Here is a 19503-nt window from a genome sequence, read left to right on the forward strand (position 1 = left end):
GCTAAATTGCGGACCACCTGAAAAAGTCTCCTGCTGCTATTTTCTGCAGATGCAATAGAGGTGGTGAAGAAAGTCTTCTTTGCCGTCGCTACCGCCACTTGGTAGGCTCGACAATGAGCTCTAACCTGTGTCCGGTCAGCTTCAGAATGGGTCATCCGCCACCGGCGATTGTTTCATTGCCCTCAGATCCGTGGAAAACCACGGGGCTGTCCGGGCTCCATGCAATCGGAGAGGGCGCTTCGGAGCCAAACAGTCAATAGCCCTGGTTAACTCCACATTCCAGCGGGCCACCAGGGAATCAGCTGAAAGGCCATCAACATGGGATAAAGCATCCCCTACCACTCTCTGGAAACCATTTGGATCCATTAAGTGGCGGGGGCGGACCATCCGAATCGGTCCCACCTCCCTGCAGAGGGGAAGGGTCACGGAGAAGTCAAGTTGCACCAGGAAGTGGTCTGACCATGGCACTTCTTTCGTTTCGCTTTTACTTAGTGTCAGATCACCAACATCCATAGAGGTAAACACCAGGTCCAAGGCATGTCCGCGGCTATGGGTTGGGCCAAACTTATTCAGGGACAGCCCCATGGAGGCCATGTTTTCCACGAAGTCCCGAGCGGCCCCTTGTAAAGTCGTGTCGGCATGGATATTAAAATCCCCTAGGACAACCAAACTAGGTGTCTCCAGGAGAACATCCGCCACGACCTGAAGCAGCTCGGGCAGGGAATCCTTGGTGCAGCGGGGAGTTTGGTACACCAAAAGGAATCCTGTACTGCCCCTATTGCCCAACTTCCAGAACATGCACTCAGAGAACTGGGTCTTCCCAATAGGACGCCTGGTGCAAACTAATGACTTCCTAAAAATCACTGCAACCCGCCCACAAGGCCTGGGTTGCTGTGCGTAAGAGAAACCTGGTGGACAAGCAGTGGCAAGGACAGGCCCATCTGCTTCATCCAACCAAGTCTCTGTTACACATGCCAGGTCAAATCCTCCATCCATGATCAAGTCATGCATGGCAGTGGTCTTATGAATCATTGACCTGGCATTGCACAGCAGCACCTTCAGGTCATGTGGGTATCCCTTGCTGATTCTAGTATCCGTCCGGTCAGGACCAGACCCGGAGGCAGGGATAGTCCTCAGACAACGACTAAACCTGCCTCCTCTGTAATGACATGGTCTGGTCTTAGCGTAACTCCTCCTCCTACCCGTGATCACTGAGATCGGTTGTCCCAGCGCATACCCCTCTGTGGAACATGCCCCAGCCATTTTGTTGGCTGGGACCCACTCCCCGGCAGCCCTGACCCCTCCCCTTAAGAACAAAATAAGACCTTAAAACAATAAAAAAAAAACAAAAAAAAACAGAAACCCGAGAAAACAAAAAACAATACAAATAAAAAACTGTCAAAATTACAAATCCATCAAAATCAAACAAATTCCCAACTAAACATCCATCCCACCCCCATCCCCATCCCCGCATATATAAAATAATAATAATAAATAAATAGAAAGGAAAAGGAAAATTTTAAAACATTTTAAAAAGAACTCTGCGCCCCTCCGGATCCCCCTGAGCCGCAGCCGCAGTGACAGCAACCGTCCCTGTGAGGCCTGTCAGGCCCCGCCCTGGGCCAGGTGGTAAGTGGTGGGAGCAGGGCCCTCAGGCACTCACACAGGGGAGTCCTCCTGGGCAGCAGGCAGCAAGCAGCAAGCAGTCCTTGTGAGGCTTCAGGCCCTGCCCTGGGCCAGGTGGTGAGTGGCAGGAAGGAGCCTGCCCCCGAAAGCAGCTTCCTATGTCTCTATGGTTCCTCAATCGCTACTGTTCTCCAAGCATGCACTGCTTTCATCCTCTTGCAGTATTTATCCCTGTGGCTGATGCAGGTTTAAAACTGCAAACCAGAACTTTTGACTCTTTTGAGGAACTCTCGGATATATAATTGACAGATGGATAGTTGGAAGTCCCTTCTACTTATTCCATTCTTATCTTTCTTTACCTTTCTATTCTGTAATTATTTCCTTTAATATTATTACCTCTTTGTTCTCTTTCCTTTCCCTTTCCTTGTTGTTGTTGTTGTTGTTGTTGTTTTGCTTTGTTCCAGACTTCTGTATTATTTGTGGTCCTCTAATTCAAGGTTAAGGTAGGGCTAACATGCAGATGAAAGTGATGGACAGATGATGTAGGACCTTATGTGAGAAGAAGGGAAGGGAAGATTTCCCAGGGTGGGAGGTTGGGAGAAGAAAGGGAAGCTCCCAGGTGAGAGCTAGGAGGTTTCACATTTCTTTGTGTTGGTCAAGTTAAGATTTACCTGTGAAAGAGGACTTTATATGCCTTTTTACTTTTCATTTTTTAATTGTAGTGTATTAATAAAATCTTACAAACTAAAAACCAACAACAAACCACCTGCAAACCAGAGTAACCCCTGCTATAATTGCTTGATGGCAGTTTGCATGGCTGGAGAAATGGTGTGAGCCCTTGGTAATAGTGTGAGCATCATTCTTGCCTAACAAAGGTTTGGGCTCATGTCTTGATGCACATCCTTCTTGTCCCTGTTGCATCAGAGCAGGAGCCGATGTAGACACACTTCCGTGGCCCTGTGTGAAGACAGAACAATCCCCTTCTCTATACCAGGAATTGCAAGGACGGGAAATTCATTAAAATGCATGATGCCTGGAAGCTCCTTTTCCACTGATACTTTCAAAATACACTCTGCTACCATCAGTGATAGAATGAAACATGCAATGTCATTTCTGTACAGATGTGCAAAGGCACATACAGCTGCAGGAAGAACTTGTAAGTTTCACTCTTTTTGCTTCCTTCTATGCAGGTTTAAAAAGGAAAAAAATACACGTGAGTACATAATAACAAGTGAAGATTATACGGTTTTGCCATGTATACATACTGTATATGCAGAAAAATAGGCACCTGCATAATGTTCACTTATTTATTTAAGAATATGTACCTTGACTCACATTCCCGTACATATACCATGTAGCACCCTGAGAGTGGTAAGGTCTTTCTTGGCTAGGAAGTGGGATATACATTTTATCCATCAAGTCAATCAATCAAGAAAGAAAGTAGTGAGAATTTGTGAGAAGTTGACCTAAAGTGTAAATTTTATGTTTTTAACAAGAGGTGATTATTTGCTTGCCTGCTCTTATACCGGGGAGCTTGTGAACTAATCTGCTTTAAGGCTGAATGCCAGAATTGCCTGAGTAGAATCAATCAGTGACTCACTTGACAGCCATCCACATTTCGGCATGCTCCGAGACACACGCTGCCGTTGAGAAAATTTGGTTACAGTCACCAGAGATATTATCACCGTATAATGTTCATTATACATAAGCATTACTGCTAAGAAGAAGGCTGAGGCCTGTGAGACCAAATTTCTTGCTATTGTTCCTTGGAATTCTGACAACTGTACCGTTATTTCAGTCATTTATCACTTGAGGAGGCGGTGGCTGCACTGGGGGGTGTTCAGGGGCATCTCCTGATGCCACACAGCCTGGAGCACCCCTAGGCCGTGCCGGGTGGTGCAGCACCTCCTGATGCAGAGGAGACCAGCAGACAAAGGTAGGAGTGGGGAGGGGGAGAGGTCATGGCTCAGAGATAGAAGAGGGGCAAAGCTGAGAAATAATGGGAGGAGCGGGGAAAAGCAGAGCTGGAGCAGCTGGCTGACACGTTATCACCAGAAAACATTCAAGACCCTCCTTCTCCCAGAACCCAGAAAGTAGGAGAGCAAAGAGCTAAGAGGCAAATGGCCTTAAGCAGCCGCCGTAAGGCTGGTGCTGCTGTTGGTGACTGAGAAGGGAAGGGAGGGGGGAGATTACTCGAAGCAACACCATTGTTCCAAGAGGCTACCTTTCTAAGTCTCTTTCTGTGAATATTGTATAAAATACTTTGGTTAGAGCTTTTCCTGTCTTTCTATCCCTGGCAGCTGGCTGTGGGGGGGGGGGCGATCCGTTTTCCTGATGACTGACACAACGTCCATATTAGAAATGTTGCGGGGTATAACTATGTGGGAGACACTTTGCATTTAAAGTACATTATATACCCAGCTGATAACAGCAATTTGCAGAAGGCTTCCTGCAGATACTATCTTAACAGGAGGTCCATTCTATACGATTCTGGCCCTTGAGTGCAGTGGCTCCCTCCCACTGCATATCAGACAGGCCTTGTCTCTATTATCTTTTTGGCACATGTGCAGAAGCGGTGAATCGCAATGCGTGCGTGCGCAGACGCACCACTGCCGGTTGTGCTTTTCATGTTGTGAATGGGCCTCCGGAACGGATCCCGTTCGCAACCAGTAGTACCACTGTAGATTAATCTTCAGTTTGCTACCCCCCCCCCCGCCACTTTATCTCCAGCCGCATTTCCTGTAAATCTATGAAATGCCTTGAGTTTCCATTGGAAAATGTCCCCGTTCTTGCCTGCAAGCTCTGTGGGAGGTTTAAAATGCCACAAATTCTGCTGAGGGGTGTGATTCATTGAGCAAACAGTGCCCTGGAGTTGACTACTCACAGAGGAAGATGCTACACAATTGGAGTTTCAACATTCAACTCTAAGGCATTCGCTGGAGCACGTGTTTTGGCAAGAGCCTCTCCAGTTTGCTTTAGAAGGAATGATGTAACCCAGGGTTATACATGAGGTGACCAGCATGAAGTCACATTGTGTTTACAAATGATGCAACAGTGATATGCTGGAAACATACTGTATACTAATACTGATCTCCTGAGTCTTTAGGTGCTTAACCCCAAGTACTTACTATCTATCTATCTATCAATCATCTACCTACCTACTTACCATCTGAATAAAATCCAGAAGGGATCTGCAATTAATTAGGAACACCACATTTCCCCCTTAGTACCCACTCCTGAAAACAGTGCATTTTAGAGCTAGTTATTTGACCAAACTCTTGCCAGTTTCCGAAAGAAAATGCCATTACTGAGCTGCATCTCCAAGTGATGCCCTCTGCTGTTTTGGTTGACTGCTACAACAAGGTCCTGTACTTTGTATTTGTGGTCAACCTCAGGTGGAAGACATCACTCATTACCTGTTAGCTTGCCCCTTATAGGTAAATGTAAAGGGACACCTGACCATTAGGTCCAGTCGTGACCGACTCCGGGCTTGCGGCACTCATCTTGCTTTATTGGCCGAGGGAGCCGGTGTACAGCTTCTGGGTCATGTGGCCAGCATGACTAAGCCGCTTCTGGCGAACCAGAGCAGCACACGGAAACACCGTTTACCTTCCCGCTGGAGCAGTACCTATTTATCTACTTGCACTTTGATGTGCTTTTGAATAGGGAGACCCAAAAGATCTGTTTCTGAAACCATTGTTCACACAAGAAAGCAGGTACATTCCAGCAGAAGTTTTATTTATTCAGTTTATTTATTTATTCAGTTTATTTTGTATGATAATAATAGCTTCATAACACAAAGTGGCCCTTTCATAACACAAAGTGGCCCTTTCATAACACAAAGTGGCCCTTTATGCACCGGTTGCAAAAAATAAATAAGGAAAACTGAGTTTGATAACATTGCTATATAAGCTGTTTTGGAGATTCAGAGGTTTATTTTGAAATCAAGCTAGGTTTAAGCTTGTTGGTGTCTCTGGTATCTTCTATCTCTTACAACTTGGGTGTAGGCTCATATTACGGGTGTATGTTCTGTATTATTTTATTATTATTATGAATGTCATGGCTTTTGGCTAGAACAATAAACTCATTGATTGATTGATAGATATATAAATGAAGACTGAGATTGTTCAAAGCCCATGGGATACTGACTGACTGTTGAGAGTTGGAGTGAGGAATGAAAAACAAGAGGGAGAGGGGAATAGATGGCGTGGCTGGAAACCTGAACTGGAGAAGCACCCTACGCTGCAATAATTTGTTGCAGGGCCACACTTATGATGACAAATGACTGGAGTTACAGACAGTACCGTACAACCATACCTTGGCATAGTAATTATTCTGCAGCTCATTTAACATGAACGAATGCACGGCCCTAATGCATGAACCGTCGACTGCAACATGATATAATTTCCCATCATTATAGAAGCTTAATTATTATAAAACAGCCACAGCAGGTTGTGATGAATGAGTTGCGAAGGTTGGAAAGAACAGGAGTCATTGCTAAGATAATTGGGCATATTTAATAGAATGATAATTATACAGGTCCCTTTTGTTCCCAATGTATGGCATTTGAGGACTGCAATGTGTGATCAGGACGTGCTCTCAGGCTTTAAATAAAACCAAAGACTTGCAGTGAAAGAGTAACTGGGAAATCATACAAAGCTGGAACACACACAGCATGGGCTCTGTTTACAGTTTCCCCCCCTTTTTGTTCCGGGGACCTCCATTATCAACATTGCTCAGGATACACTTTCAGGGGCGTATCATAGAGCATAGCTGAAGGTACTCCATGCTTCTGAAATTGTACTATACACACGCAGAACTCAGAATTAGACACGAAACCCCTTGATACCCCAGCTTTGAAATTTAAAAGCTACAAGGTTTTGACCCTGATGGCTGTGAAAATGAAATCGAAAGCATAGGGGGAAATCTAGGGAATGAGTAGGCAATGAATTGGCCTGCACAGTAATCACTTGACATGCCCCTAACACACCAGAGAACTCACACGGGCTGAATGGATATGAAGGACAAGGAGAATCAGAATGTCTGCAGAAAAGAGGAGGAATCAGCCAACAACCTCATCTTTCAGCTTTAAGTGAGAATATAATAAGTCATCAAAGTGAAAAAGAGGAGGACCTGTTTGCTCTTGTGTTGAATAAAGGTCCCAAGAAGTAAAAATACAAGCCACTGGACATGACATGGAGGAAGTAGCTATCTTGTAATATTTATCAATGCCTGATTAGTAACACTTATGATCTTTACTGTGATCATGTTGGAGAAAGGACTATAGAAGACAGGAGCAATTATTTTTCTTTCTTTCTTTTGGAAATTGTATTGAAATGTATTGCGTAGGAATATTAAAACATATATTTGGTTTATGAGGTTTTCATATATGCAGTGCAGTATTTATGTTCAAGTATCAATTATAACGGATAGTGGCTCAGCTGGCATGGCACATTAAAGTTACTATAGTTAATGTAATTTATGGCTTAATGTGACTGTGTGACGTGCTCATACATACTGCTTCAATCTTTTCAATTTAATCCTCACTCCACTTGCTGCCACCTCATCAGAAAACAGGTCATTATTCTAGTTTCTTGTGTTATCTGAACCTGGACTCAGAGTTTATTTTCCCCAAACAAACTTTAGTTTGTGCTTGTGGGGTTTTTTTTTTGGAGAAAAACAAACTATGAGCTTCAGTTCAAATGTGGTTGAGTTTGGATGGCTTGTTTCCTTTCTGGTGCAGCAGGAGTGGGAGATGAGTACATTAAAAACTTTTGACCAGTGTGTACCAGCATGCTGCTTATTCACACTAGACCATAGTCTATTTTAAGGTAAAGGGACCCCTGACCATTAGGTCCAGTCGTAACTGACTCTGGGGTTGTGGCGCTCATCTCGCTTTATTGGCTGAGGGAGCAGGCGTACAGCTTCTGGGTCATGTGGCCAGCATGACTAAGCTGCTTCTGGAGAACCAGAGCAGCACATGGAAACGCTGTTTACCTTCCCGCCAGAGCGGTACCTATTTATCTACTTGCACTTTGACGTGCTTTCGAACTGCTAGGTTGGCAGGAGCAGGGACTGAGCAATGGAAGCCCACCCCGTCGCGGGGATTTGAACCGCCGACCTTCTGATCGGCAAGTCCTAGGCTCTGTGGTTTAACCCACAGCGCCACCTGCGTCCCTATAGTCTATTTTAGCTATGGTTTAATGTGGCATGTGAACCAGAGCTGTGTACATAACCTTGTCAATGAGGTGCTATACTATATATAAAGAATCACTACAAATGCATGTGAATTGCAGAGAAAAAGCTATGCAAGTATTAATATCCTGAACTATTCTATTATAAAAATCTTGTTCTACAGTGCATTGATTAGGGCACTTCTTTCTAAGGTCTGATGCTAAAACTGTCATGATCTGACAACTTAACAGCAGCAAGACTGTGTCAGCAAAAGTGCCTACACAGGAATCATCGTGCTGCAGGGGGGGAAATACTACAAAATATTTGTATCTGTGAATGCTCTAAAAGTAGATTTCTCAGTAATTGTATGGAATTATTACAAGTGTAACGTATAACATATGTTATGTACAAGTGAGTACGTGCAGTGAAAGAACCCGAATAGGAATGTGCTAGATACAAAATCTTAAGTGTTTGTTTGTTTTAATGGCACTTTTCTTGGCTTAAGGCCTGGAACACTTGGCATGAATTATTAAAATGCAGTTCTACTTTGGAAGAACATTGTAGACATCCATATTTATTCTGTCTCAAGCAGTTCAGAGCTGAATTGACCCTGTTTTCGAAATATATTGAAAACTTTCAGTACCAGTCTAAAAAATCTAAAAATAAATAAAACTGATGGATAAAAGCTACTGTTGCCGTCTCTTTTATTTGCTTAGCTTTCACAGATAGTGTGAGTTCTGCAATCTTCAATTAGCTGTTAAAGCTGGGTCCAAGTATTGCAGCCAGTGTAATATGCCAAAATGGTTTACCTGCTGCTGTTGATCATGGCTTTCTGTTGATATCCAAGAGCTAAACTGCGGGAGGACAATTTTGCAGTGAGCCCTTGGTAAATTACAGTGAACGGTGAACATTCCTGCTACAGTCAATGGAATCGGTCAGTGCGGTCAAATCTCTCCCCAGCCCAAGGCATTTCAGGACTGGAACAGAGGTCAATGTTTGCTCACAATGAGGCTGCAGTGCTAGCTAACATTAAATAGGCTTGTCTTTTTTGTCACATTAACACTACATCCACACCATACATTTACAGCAATTGTATACCACTTTAAAAGTTAGATGGACCAAGAGACTGACTCAATATAACACAGTTCCCTATGGTTCCTGTTCTGATTACTTCATCATCACTTTCTCTCCTCACCTCTGCTCATAGAATCAGAGAATTGTATTTCCCTTGATCATGACAACACACCAGGCATCCCCAAACTCGGTCCTCCAGATGTTTTGGGACTACAACTCCCATCATCCCTGACCACTGGCCCTGTTAGCTAGGGATGATGGGAGATGTAGTACCAAAAGATCTGGAGAGCCGAGTTTGGGGATGCCTGCACCACACCATACCCCACAACTGCCCCGTTTTGACTGAGACATTCTGGATTTACAGAATGCTCACCGCAGGGAGGTTTGCCTCGTGCCTTCATTATATATTTTCTGGCGCCAGGCTAAAATGTTCCTTTTCAACCAGGCCTTGGGTTGATTAATATTCTACATAGGTCTATGGGGAGGGGGTTATTGTTTTGCTGTTTTACTTCTTTTCACGTTTTTATCCTGTATTTTACTCTGTGAATTGTCCTCAGATCTTATGATGAAGGGTGGTATATAAAACTAATAAATAATAATAAAATAAAGCCATTCCCAGCTTCTGATTGGGTCCAATAGCAACAAAGCCCAGATACTGAAGCCAGGTACTGTCTTGATAACAGCATTCGAAACTCCCATTGTTCTAGGCACATTTTGCAACAGGGAATTAATTTCATTAGCGTGAGCAGTTTCTGAGCTCGGGGTGCAGGACTACGCCTAAGATTTCAGATTAAAACTGCAGAGTGGAAGGAAAGGAAGACCTTTTTCTGCCTCCCCACTTCCAGCTACTCCCTGAAGACTGGAGAAGAGACCCCTTTAAGAATATTAGGGGTGTGGGAAGGGGAAGGACTTGATCATGTGAAAAATGAACAAAATATTTTAGATGCAGTTCATTCATTTTCAGCTTTGTATTTGTTATGTACAGGGTCACTGGCCCCGTGTCGTACGAGGTGCTAACAGATGGGGGGCAATGCTGGCGCCGCCACTGCGACCAGATACGGCGACGATTCCCGGGAGAAAACCAGGAGGAGGAGGACAGGTCAGGGAACAGTGGGGCAGTGAGGCCCGTAGAGCAGCAGGGGCAAGCAGGAGAGGCAGAATCAGTAAATACAGAGAGGACCCGTGAGGCCGAAAGGACACCGGAATCAGAACCACGACTGAGCGAGCCGGTTGCGCCAGACCAAACAGCCCTATCACAGCCAGCATCCTTGGAACACGAGCCAGAACCTGAACCCCAGACCAGGGAACACCCCAGGCCGCAACGCACATGTAGGCCGCCGGCGTACCTTGAGGACTATGAATGCGACCTCCCGGGCAGGACTGGAACTTAGAGGGGAGGGGTGTTATGTACTGAATTGAATAGGATCCAAACTGCAGCAGTCTGATTGGTCCTAGAACAATAGGATCCAAAAGGCAGCAGTCTGATTGGTCCTAGAACAATAGGATTCAGAATGCAGCAGTCTGATTGGTCCTAGAACAATGCAGCAGTATGATTGGTTGGCAGGAACCACCCAATCATGCTCCAGATAGAAGTGAATCCACAACCTGATTGGCTTACAGTAGAATTCCGGAATTAGCCAATCAAGTGCAGCCCATTGTGTAAATAATGTATATAAAGCAGATACTTTGAGGGGACATTCATTTCATTCCTCCTCACCACTATGAGCTGAATAAAGAGCATGAAATCACTTTGCGACTCTGAGTATATTTCAGTATTCTTTATACAAAAAAGCACGCCTAGACATTCAATTGTTGCGCCCATATCTAGGTTTACGGTGCTACTTAGCTCCTAGCTTTCATATCTCCCTTTCCAGCACTGCTTGATAATTCAGTTACAGCTTAAAATGCATGCAAAAGGAACCCAATAACCATTCACGCTTACAGTAACTGGTAACAAAACAATCACATTAGCGTAGCTAAGTCCTCAGCATGAAAAAGATGGAACTGCAACTAATAACGAAGTTAGATTCTATTTGTTTGGGCTTGAACGGAGGCTGATTTGCTTAGCTGTGCTAAGATGACTCTGTTATATATTACACAGAGACAGACTCTGGTACAGACTGGGTTGGAGGGGGAGGGATCTAAATATGCAACAGCTTTGGGTGTCCCATTACCAAGCAGAGTCACCTTCATAGCTCCAAATGGCTTGTAATCTGGGTCATTAAAAGGCCATCTGCTCTTGCACAAACCTGCCCAGCTATTAAGATCATCCTCAGAGGTCCATTCTCCTAGTATCAGCAGCGATAATTTGAGATAGGGCATTTTCTATTCTTGTGGCATCCCATCTTTGAAACCCGGTGAAAAATTTGCACAGGCCTAGCTGTGCTGGCAGCCAAATACAGACCACTGGTCCATCTAACTCTGTATTGTCAACACTGACTGCAGCGGCTCTCCAGGGCTTCAGATTGTGGGGGAATCAGCTTCATATAACCAACATTCTTAACTCTATTTTAATGCATGAGGGGGTTAAGACCATAGAGTGAGCTGTTCTGCCAGGTTTAGCTAGGTCACGCCCCCATCAGCTTGGGAGGAAGTGTCATCAAACTTTGTTCTTCCTGTTCCACCATGTGAGCACCAAGAGTAAAGAGATCTGAGCTGGCTGCTGCAAGCTCAGACTGTATGGCTTAAGCAAGCCACACAGTCAAACCTCGGTTCTCCAATGGTTCCATTTTCGAACGTTTCGACTCCCAAATGCCAAAAACCCGGAAGTAAATGTTCCGGTTTCCGAAAGTTTTTCAGAACTTGGGCGTCTGATGCAGCTTCCGCTTGAGTGCAAGAAGCTCTTGCAACCAACTGAGCTGCGCCTCAGTTGTCGAACGTTTCGGAAGTCAAACAGTCTTCTGGAACGGATTACGTTTGACAACTGAGGTTTGACTGTGTTTGTGTTTCTATACAAATAATTTAGGAATGTTCACCACTTTGGAGCCTAAGTTTTACTGCTTTTGTATTCTGACTGATGTATGGAAAAGCACATGAATCTGACCTTTAAAAGTTTGTAAGTAAACCATTTTTAACTTACCCAAATGTGTGGTCTCTTTTTGTGCTAAGGGAAGAGGGGAACTTTGGAAGCAACTTAGAAAGGGTGTTTTAAAAGTCTAACACTTTACTTTGCTGTATATTTTGTGATTTTCAATCTCTGCTAGGGTTCTCTCACCAAAGAGTACTTGCTCCAAACCTGGATCTTAGGCATCCAGGGAATTCTCTTTATATTTACCCATTTTTCTTTAAACCAAATAAAACCAACATAGATAAGGAGTCTTTCCTAGCACTGACTATAGATGCCGGGCTTTGAAACTGAGACCATCTGCATGCAAAGCAGATGACCTATCACTGAACTACAGCCGTTCTCCCCAAGATTCCACTTACACTAGCCCTGGCCAGCATGGCAAATGGTCAGGGATGACAAGAATTGTAGTTGTAGAAGTCAAATATCTGCTCTGCCTTAGGGCAGGGACGACTAGCTCTGCCAAGGGCAGCAATGACACATTGCTGGGGATGTGTGCTTCATCATATCCCTGACACCTAGAGTCTACCTGTAGGTTTCCCAGCAAATTTTAAAAATAATTTTTTGACAGTAAATGACAAATACTTAGTAAAGTATTTTAATTCATCTTCTCGGAGAACTTTAACTTGCTTATAGTTTATGGTAGTTAACTCTCAAGACTATAAAAATGTCTGAAACTAATTTCATTTTCTATTACAGGCTATGCTGCAGAGCTAATTTTACATCTACAGAACATTCAGTTCTTGCTTTTAAAAATGATATAATGGGAAAATATGTTATGGCTGAGAATTATATGCATTTTCTTCGCCTCTGGGGAACGTTTGTGTAATCAAGGAAGACTTTTCATGTCCAGGGTAATCTTTAAACACACTAGTCTGAAAAATATATGGGGAAAGAGAGTGATAAACATAGTTGCCAGCTAAAAACACCAAACATATTTGAACTATATAAGAAGATTTACTTTTGGCTATTTGATGAGCTGGCACTTCAACAGAAACCATGTGGCTGTTTCTCAGAAAAAGGTCCTATTCCCCGTGGATTTGTTATTCTCAATTAATTCAGTTAGTTTTGTCATGGTTTTGGAATCCATTATTTGGCCCTGCATTAAGCATTCTACATTTTTGTTAGCTGTCAGGAACCATGCTGAGGAGGGCTGCACGGAGGAAGAATGGTGGGAGCCACGCCCTCCTCCTGATCCTGAATCTTCCCAGGAGCAGGAGGACAGTATAGATTTGGAACAGTGGTTTGCAGAGGGGCATAGTTCGGAAGGCAGAAGCTGGGAAATACTAGACGGGGAACAGCTAGAAGAAGAGACACTAGAAGAGAGAGAGTTAACAGATTCACAGTCCCTGGATAGTATCCACCCCCCTTCCCCAAAGTCTCGGAGAGCTCAGAAAGTGTCAGAACAGAAAGCACAGAGACTATAAACTCAGATTACAAAACATAGGAGTGACATGGATTAATAGGGACGGAAGGGGGAGTGACCTTAATTGGGAGCACTGCGATTCTTGTTAGATGCGTTCTTTTGTCCTTCACTATGCTGTGGGTTAAACTACAGAGCCTAGGGCTTGCTGATCGAAGGTCGCGGTTCGAATCCCCGTGACGGGGTGAGCTCCCGTTGCTTGGTCCCTGCTCCTGCCAACCTAGGAGTTCGAAAGCACGTCAAAGTGCAAGTAGATAAATAGGTACCGCTGCTCTGGTTCGCCAGAAGCAGATTAGTCATGCTGGCCACATGACCCGGAAGCTGTATGCCGGCTCCCTCGGCCAATAAAGCGAGATGAGCGCGCAACCCCAGAGTTGTCCGCAACTGGACCTAATGGTCAGGGGTCCCTTTACCTTTTTATGTTTATTAAAGAAACTAACTGGTAATAATTCCCTTTCGTTTGATCTGCTCTTTTACGGCCGGGGGGGGGGGGCGGAAGCCAATTCTCCAAAGCCTGTCATTAACCGAGAATTAGATGTGATTCAAAATGTGCTTCTTAAAGTCGCTTTTAAGAAAACTCCCCCAGTGGTGGGGTGGACCAGGACCAGGACTGTGTATCATGAAGACTGATACTGGGAGTGGAAGCTTCCCTTCTGGGACTAACTGTTCATGGGACGGTTTAGTTTGCATGGAGCTCAAGCCTTTGAATATGTGCTTAGACACATATTGCATTAAATTGGTCACCCTCCTAACTACATCTGCATAGGATTCCGGGCTTAGTTTAGTCTTGCATTGATTTATTAAAGGAGGGAAATGATGTGGAAATCTCAAGGGAGTGCAGCGAAAGGTCAGTATAAGTAATGTCCTAAAACAGGACTTGCCAGCCACACAGCTTTACTTTTCTGCTATGCATTACATCATCTAGACTGTACAGAAGAGGAATGAAAAAGGTCTTCATGTGAGATGTGCCTGGGGCTGAGCAAATGGTCTTTCATGCAAATAAGGCAAGCCAAATGGTACACAAGAAGGGGCAAAACTTCCTAGTCAATCAGGGGGAAATAACTCCCCTAATTAGAATGTCTAAAAATCTTTTTCTGTCTTTTTTGCATTCTGAGATCCTGGATGAAGCTCATTCATCTTAGGTTTCCTGAAAGTTAAATGTTTTTTTTTGCACTTGGCTGATTCCATTTACAATGGAATAGAGCTATATTTTGCTCTGCTCTTTTTACTGTACCATAATTAACTGGTAGGCTGACAAGATGCTATCTATCTGTGCAATTTGCAATTTTATTTTATTTTATAAAAAAGCAGTTATTTAGAGTCTCCTTCTGTTCCCAGGGTTGTTTCTTATGGCACAGAGCAATGACATTGTTTATGAGTAGGTTCTTACTTAAAACAAACTGTGCTGATTATATAAGGTGCCTCCTACAGAAAAAAGCCATTTTAGCAAGCTATTTATTAAGCGTGTGGCAAGTAATTTCACTGCTGATGGTATTTACTGAACTGTAAAAATTCGGTTGCAACAGAAAAAAATAAAGATCTGCCTTGCTTTCTCTGGATCTTGCCTCCATCCATTCTTCTCTGACAGATAATGGATGTAGGGGGGACACAGAGTTCCTTGGTGGGGAGTTGGGCTGTAAAAGCCAACCCCAATTTTTTTCTACAACACTGGTCTATTCCCTTTCCCTGCAAGCTTGCCTGCCACCATTGCCTTAGCTCAGGGCCCTAAGTTGTCAAAAGCCAATTTCGCCCTCTAACACCTGCCATGAAGAATCAGAAAAAGGTTAGACTGTCAGTAGGAAGCCATTTTATTTTACAGCTAATTAAAAATTGCTGAGGTTACTGGAAAACCACTGTCAAAGTCCAAATTGTCAACCACCCCTACATCTTGTCACTGAACTGCTGTATATTATTTTCCAACTTTGCCCCCTCCCTTTATCCATTTTAAATTTGTCCACCCTGAAGTGTTGAGTTTATCCATAATGCAAAGAAGACAAAAATAAAGCTACAAAGAGATTAATTTATTATGTACTTTGTGTTGTTTAAATTGCCATTTTATGTTTTGAACTGCCCTGAGATCTACAGGTATGGGGCAGTATACAAATTTAATAAATCATCATCATTACCATCATATTTTATATGACCTCTCAGATATAAGTACCATTGAGTTTATGCTGGTTTACTCCCAGGCAGCGTTCAAAACTCCCATTGTTCTAGGCATGTTTTGTGACAAGGAATTTCATTAGCGTGAGCAGTTTCTGAGCTCTGGGTGCAGTAAGGTAAAGGTAAGGGTAAAAGAACACTGGACGGTTAAGTCCAGTCAAAGGCAACTATGGGGTTGTGGTGCTCATCTCGCTTTCAGGCCGAGGGTCATGTGGCCAGCATGACTAAACCGCTTCTGGTGCAACAGAACACTGTGACGGAAACCAGAGTGCACGGAAATGCCGTTTACCTTCCCACCGCAGCGGTACTGCACCCAAGATTTCAGATTAAAACTGCAGAGTGGAAGGAAAGGAGGACCTTTTTCTAGCTTCCCCAGTCACTCTCTGAAGACTGGAAAAGAGGCTGTCTTAAAAATATTAGGGGGGCAGGCAGGGGAAACATGCCTTTGGTTTGGGTTGGTTTTTTTTTTTTGCAGTCTTCAGATGAGGACTAGATTATGTGAAAAATGAATATTAGATTTTAGCTGCAGTTCATTCATTTTCAGCTTTGTATTCTTGTTATTTAAAAAGTGTGCTTAGACATTCCATTGTTGTGCCCATAACCTAGGTTTAAGGTGCCATTTAGCTCCTAGCTTTCATATCTCAGTCTCTAACACTGCTCCCGGGTCAATAAGGTAAAGGTAAAGGGACCCCTGACCATTAGGTCCAGTCGAGACCGACTCTGGGGTTGCAGCGCTCATCTCGCTTTATTGGCCGAGGGAGCCGGTGTACAGCTTCCGGGTCATGTGGCCAGCATGACTGAGCCGCTTCTGCAAACCAGAGCAGCGCATGGAAACGCCGTTTACCTTCCCGTCAGAGTGGTACCTATTTATCTACTTGCACTTGACGTGCTTTTGAACTGCTAGGTTGGCAGGAGCAGGGACCGAGCAATGGGAGCTCACCCCGTCGTGGGGATTCAAACCGCTGACCTTCTGATAGGCAAGTCCTAGGCTCTGTGGTTTAACCCACAGCACCACCCACGTCCCCCCAGGTCAATAGATACATGAATTAAGCCTCAGTTTCTTCCCCATATTATATATACAGCAGGAGTGGGGAACCTTTGACACTCCCGCCATGTTGTTGAACTACAACTCCCATCCTCCCTGGTCACAGGCCATGCTTGCTGGGGCAGATGGGAGTTGTACAGCAACATCTGGCAGGCCAAAGGTTCCTCACACAGTAACTGCGCAGCTCAATGCAGAGTTCTGCACATCCACTTCATTTGAACTTAATGGCTTTTAATCATGCCTAACTTTGCGTAGGATCTAGTTGTACATTACTAGCAGAGTAATTTTCCAGTCGGATCCTTGCAGTCCCATGTTCTTCATCTCTATGCTTTCCATTTTTTTTTAAAAAAATATTTATTACTTTTCCAACAATTTAAACACCACAAAACAAAATGAACAATACAATTAAACTAACAAAACAAAATAAAAACAGTTTAAAACACACCAAACAATTTCAATATCTTATCTTTCATTCACTTATTTCAGCGACCTCCTCACACCTCCCTTTTTGTATTCCACTTCTGTTAATTGTTTCAGCAATTCCTTTCCATCTTCCTCTGTTTTCTATCCTATAATTATCTTAACATATTCTAACCTTATTTTTTCCTTTAATACTCTAATAATCTATTTATACTTAATTCCTTATAGCATTTCTACTAAAGCCATATAACTTCATTTCCACATTTTTCTAACATTCATTAATTTTACAGTATTTCTGTAAATAGTCTTTAAACTTTTTCCAATCTTCTTCCACCGACTCTTCTCCCTGGTCTCGGATTCTGCCAGTCATTTCCGCCAGTTCCATATAGTCCATCAACTTCATCTGCCATTCTTCCCGGGTGGTAAATCTTGTGTCTTCCAATACTTCGCGATATGTATTCTTGCTGCTGTTGTTGCATACATAAAAAAAGTTCTATCCTTCTTTGGCACCAATTGGCCGACCATGCCCAGGAGAAAGGCCTCTGGTTTCTTCAGGAAGGTATATTTAAATACCTTTTTCATTTCATTATAAATCATCTCCCAGAATGTCTTAATCCTTGGGCATGTCCACCAAAGATGAAAGAATGTACCTTCAGTCTCATTACATTTCCAACATTTATTATCGGGCAGATGGTAAATCTCTGTGTTTTTCAAGCTTGAGGAACCTTGTGATACTTTGGATATACTGTACACTATATGAGATCCGCTGCATTTCACTTACAGTTCTGTGGTTAGTGGTTTTATGGTCCTGTGATTCTAAGAAATATATATAGCATACATTCTATGATTTCCTATTCGTATCTAAGAAGGCCAGTAACTCAGTGGTGGAGCATCTGCCTTGCCTGTAGAGATATTTTAAGATAATGACCGCTCCCCGCTTAAAACGGGGGGCGCCCTTTGTGTGGACTCGTGCAGCCCCTAGATCTGGAGCGGCTCCATCAGCATAGGCTTGGCTTTGCCTTCCCTCAGGTGGGATACCTGGAGGTCTCCGCCTACCTCAGTCAGTTGTCCAATCCCACCTCGGGAAGCGTTGCCAAGGAGACCAGGCCAGGTAGGGGAGGGATTACCTGCCCACACAATAGAGGGAGGATCTTACCTGGGAATCCTCACTTGGCTCCAGAGCTTCTCCCACCCTACCCACCCTCAGTTAATGTCTTATTTTGCAGGTTAACTTTTCTTCACAGGTATGCGGACGCTGCTACGTTAAGGTCGCTGTTAAAGGGCCGGAAAGGAATTTCCCTGCATTGGCAGGTTTCGCCTTTCCCGTAGCAAAACATCACAACTTTGGTGGTATCAGGCCTTGGGTGGAATCCTTTAGTCCATCTTCCTCTTTGCGGCGGCGATACCAGGGTTCCCCGTTAAAGGGGTTTCTGAAGGGAGGCTTTGACCGTACGCCGAAAGGTCGTCATTGCTCTCCCCTGCGGCGGCGGCGTAACGGGGGCAGCTATCTCTGCTTGAACATATGTTCTCCAGAGCTGGCCCATCCCCCCCCCTCACTGGATAACCCTGATGCTCCCTAGGTCCCCGGCTGGGGACTGGGGAGGGAGAATGCCCAATGCCTGAGCCAAGGTCTACCCACATTTGAAATTTAATAAAGTTGTGGCCAATTTAATCCCATAGCACGTTGTCTTGAGTCGTTATTCCACATGACGGGGGGGGGGGGAACCGCTCGGGATCTGGGGACTCCGCCTGTCCACGCAATAATAATAAAAATAAACAAATAAAACAAACAAATAAATAAATTCTTTTTATTATTTGTACCCTGCCTATCTGACTGGGTTGCCCCAGCCACTCTGGGCGCCTTCCAGCATCTACAAATATATGCAGATATCAGACCCTCCACGTGCCCCTATTTTCCAGGGACAGTCCCGGATTTACAGAAGCCATCCCAATTTCTGATTTGATCTCAGAATGTCCCACTTTTCCTTAGGACGTCCCTATTTTCATCGGAGAAATGTTGGAGGGTATGGAGTTATCTGAGCCCTGAGCCATCTGAAGACAGCCCTGTATAGGGAGATGGTTGTTGTTTTTAAAATGCTTAATGTTTTATTATGTTTTTATTTATGTTGGAAGCAGCCCAGAGTGGCTGGGGCAACCCAGTCAGATGGACGGGGTAGCATTACTACTACAGTACTACTATTAGATAGGATGGCCCTATTTTCATCGGAGAAATGTTGGACGGTATGAGATTTTCGTTCATTGGGAAGCCGCAGCATATGACAAACTTTAGTAAAGAGCACATATAAATAAATAGGCACGAGCGCAAAGAAGGGCTCCCACCTGCCTGGAAAATCCCACACGCAGCTCCTTCTCTCAGGTGTAGATACGGAAATGCACTGTGCACGCGATCCGCGCCCACACGTTCACGCGGAGGAGACTCTAGATAGAACTCACACGCCTCGAACCCAAAGTTGGCGCTTGTCCAGAGAAGCAAAGCGCGCCGCCCTTTGAACT

General features: G+C 44.1%; 1 long non-coding RNA gene across 1 annotated transcript; it reads right to left on the reverse strand.

Moving 5' to 3' along the window:
* Positions 1–2321: 2321 nt before the first annotated feature.
* Positions 2322–19423, reverse strand: LOC310761263. The gene is made up of 2 exons (XR_014547279.1): positions 19330–19423; positions 2322–2583 (listed from the first exon to the last, which is right to left on the reverse strand). It is a non-coding gene; the product is annotated as an uncharacterized lncRNA (long non-coding RNA).
* Positions 19424–19503: the final 80 nt, after the last annotated feature.

This window comes from Podarcis filfolensis, assembly GCF_964270895.1.
Source record: "Podarcis filfolensis genome assembly, chromosome: 4".
Classification (NCBI taxonomy): Eukaryota; Metazoa; Chordata; class Lepidosauria; order Squamata; family Lacertidae; genus Podarcis; species Podarcis filfolensis.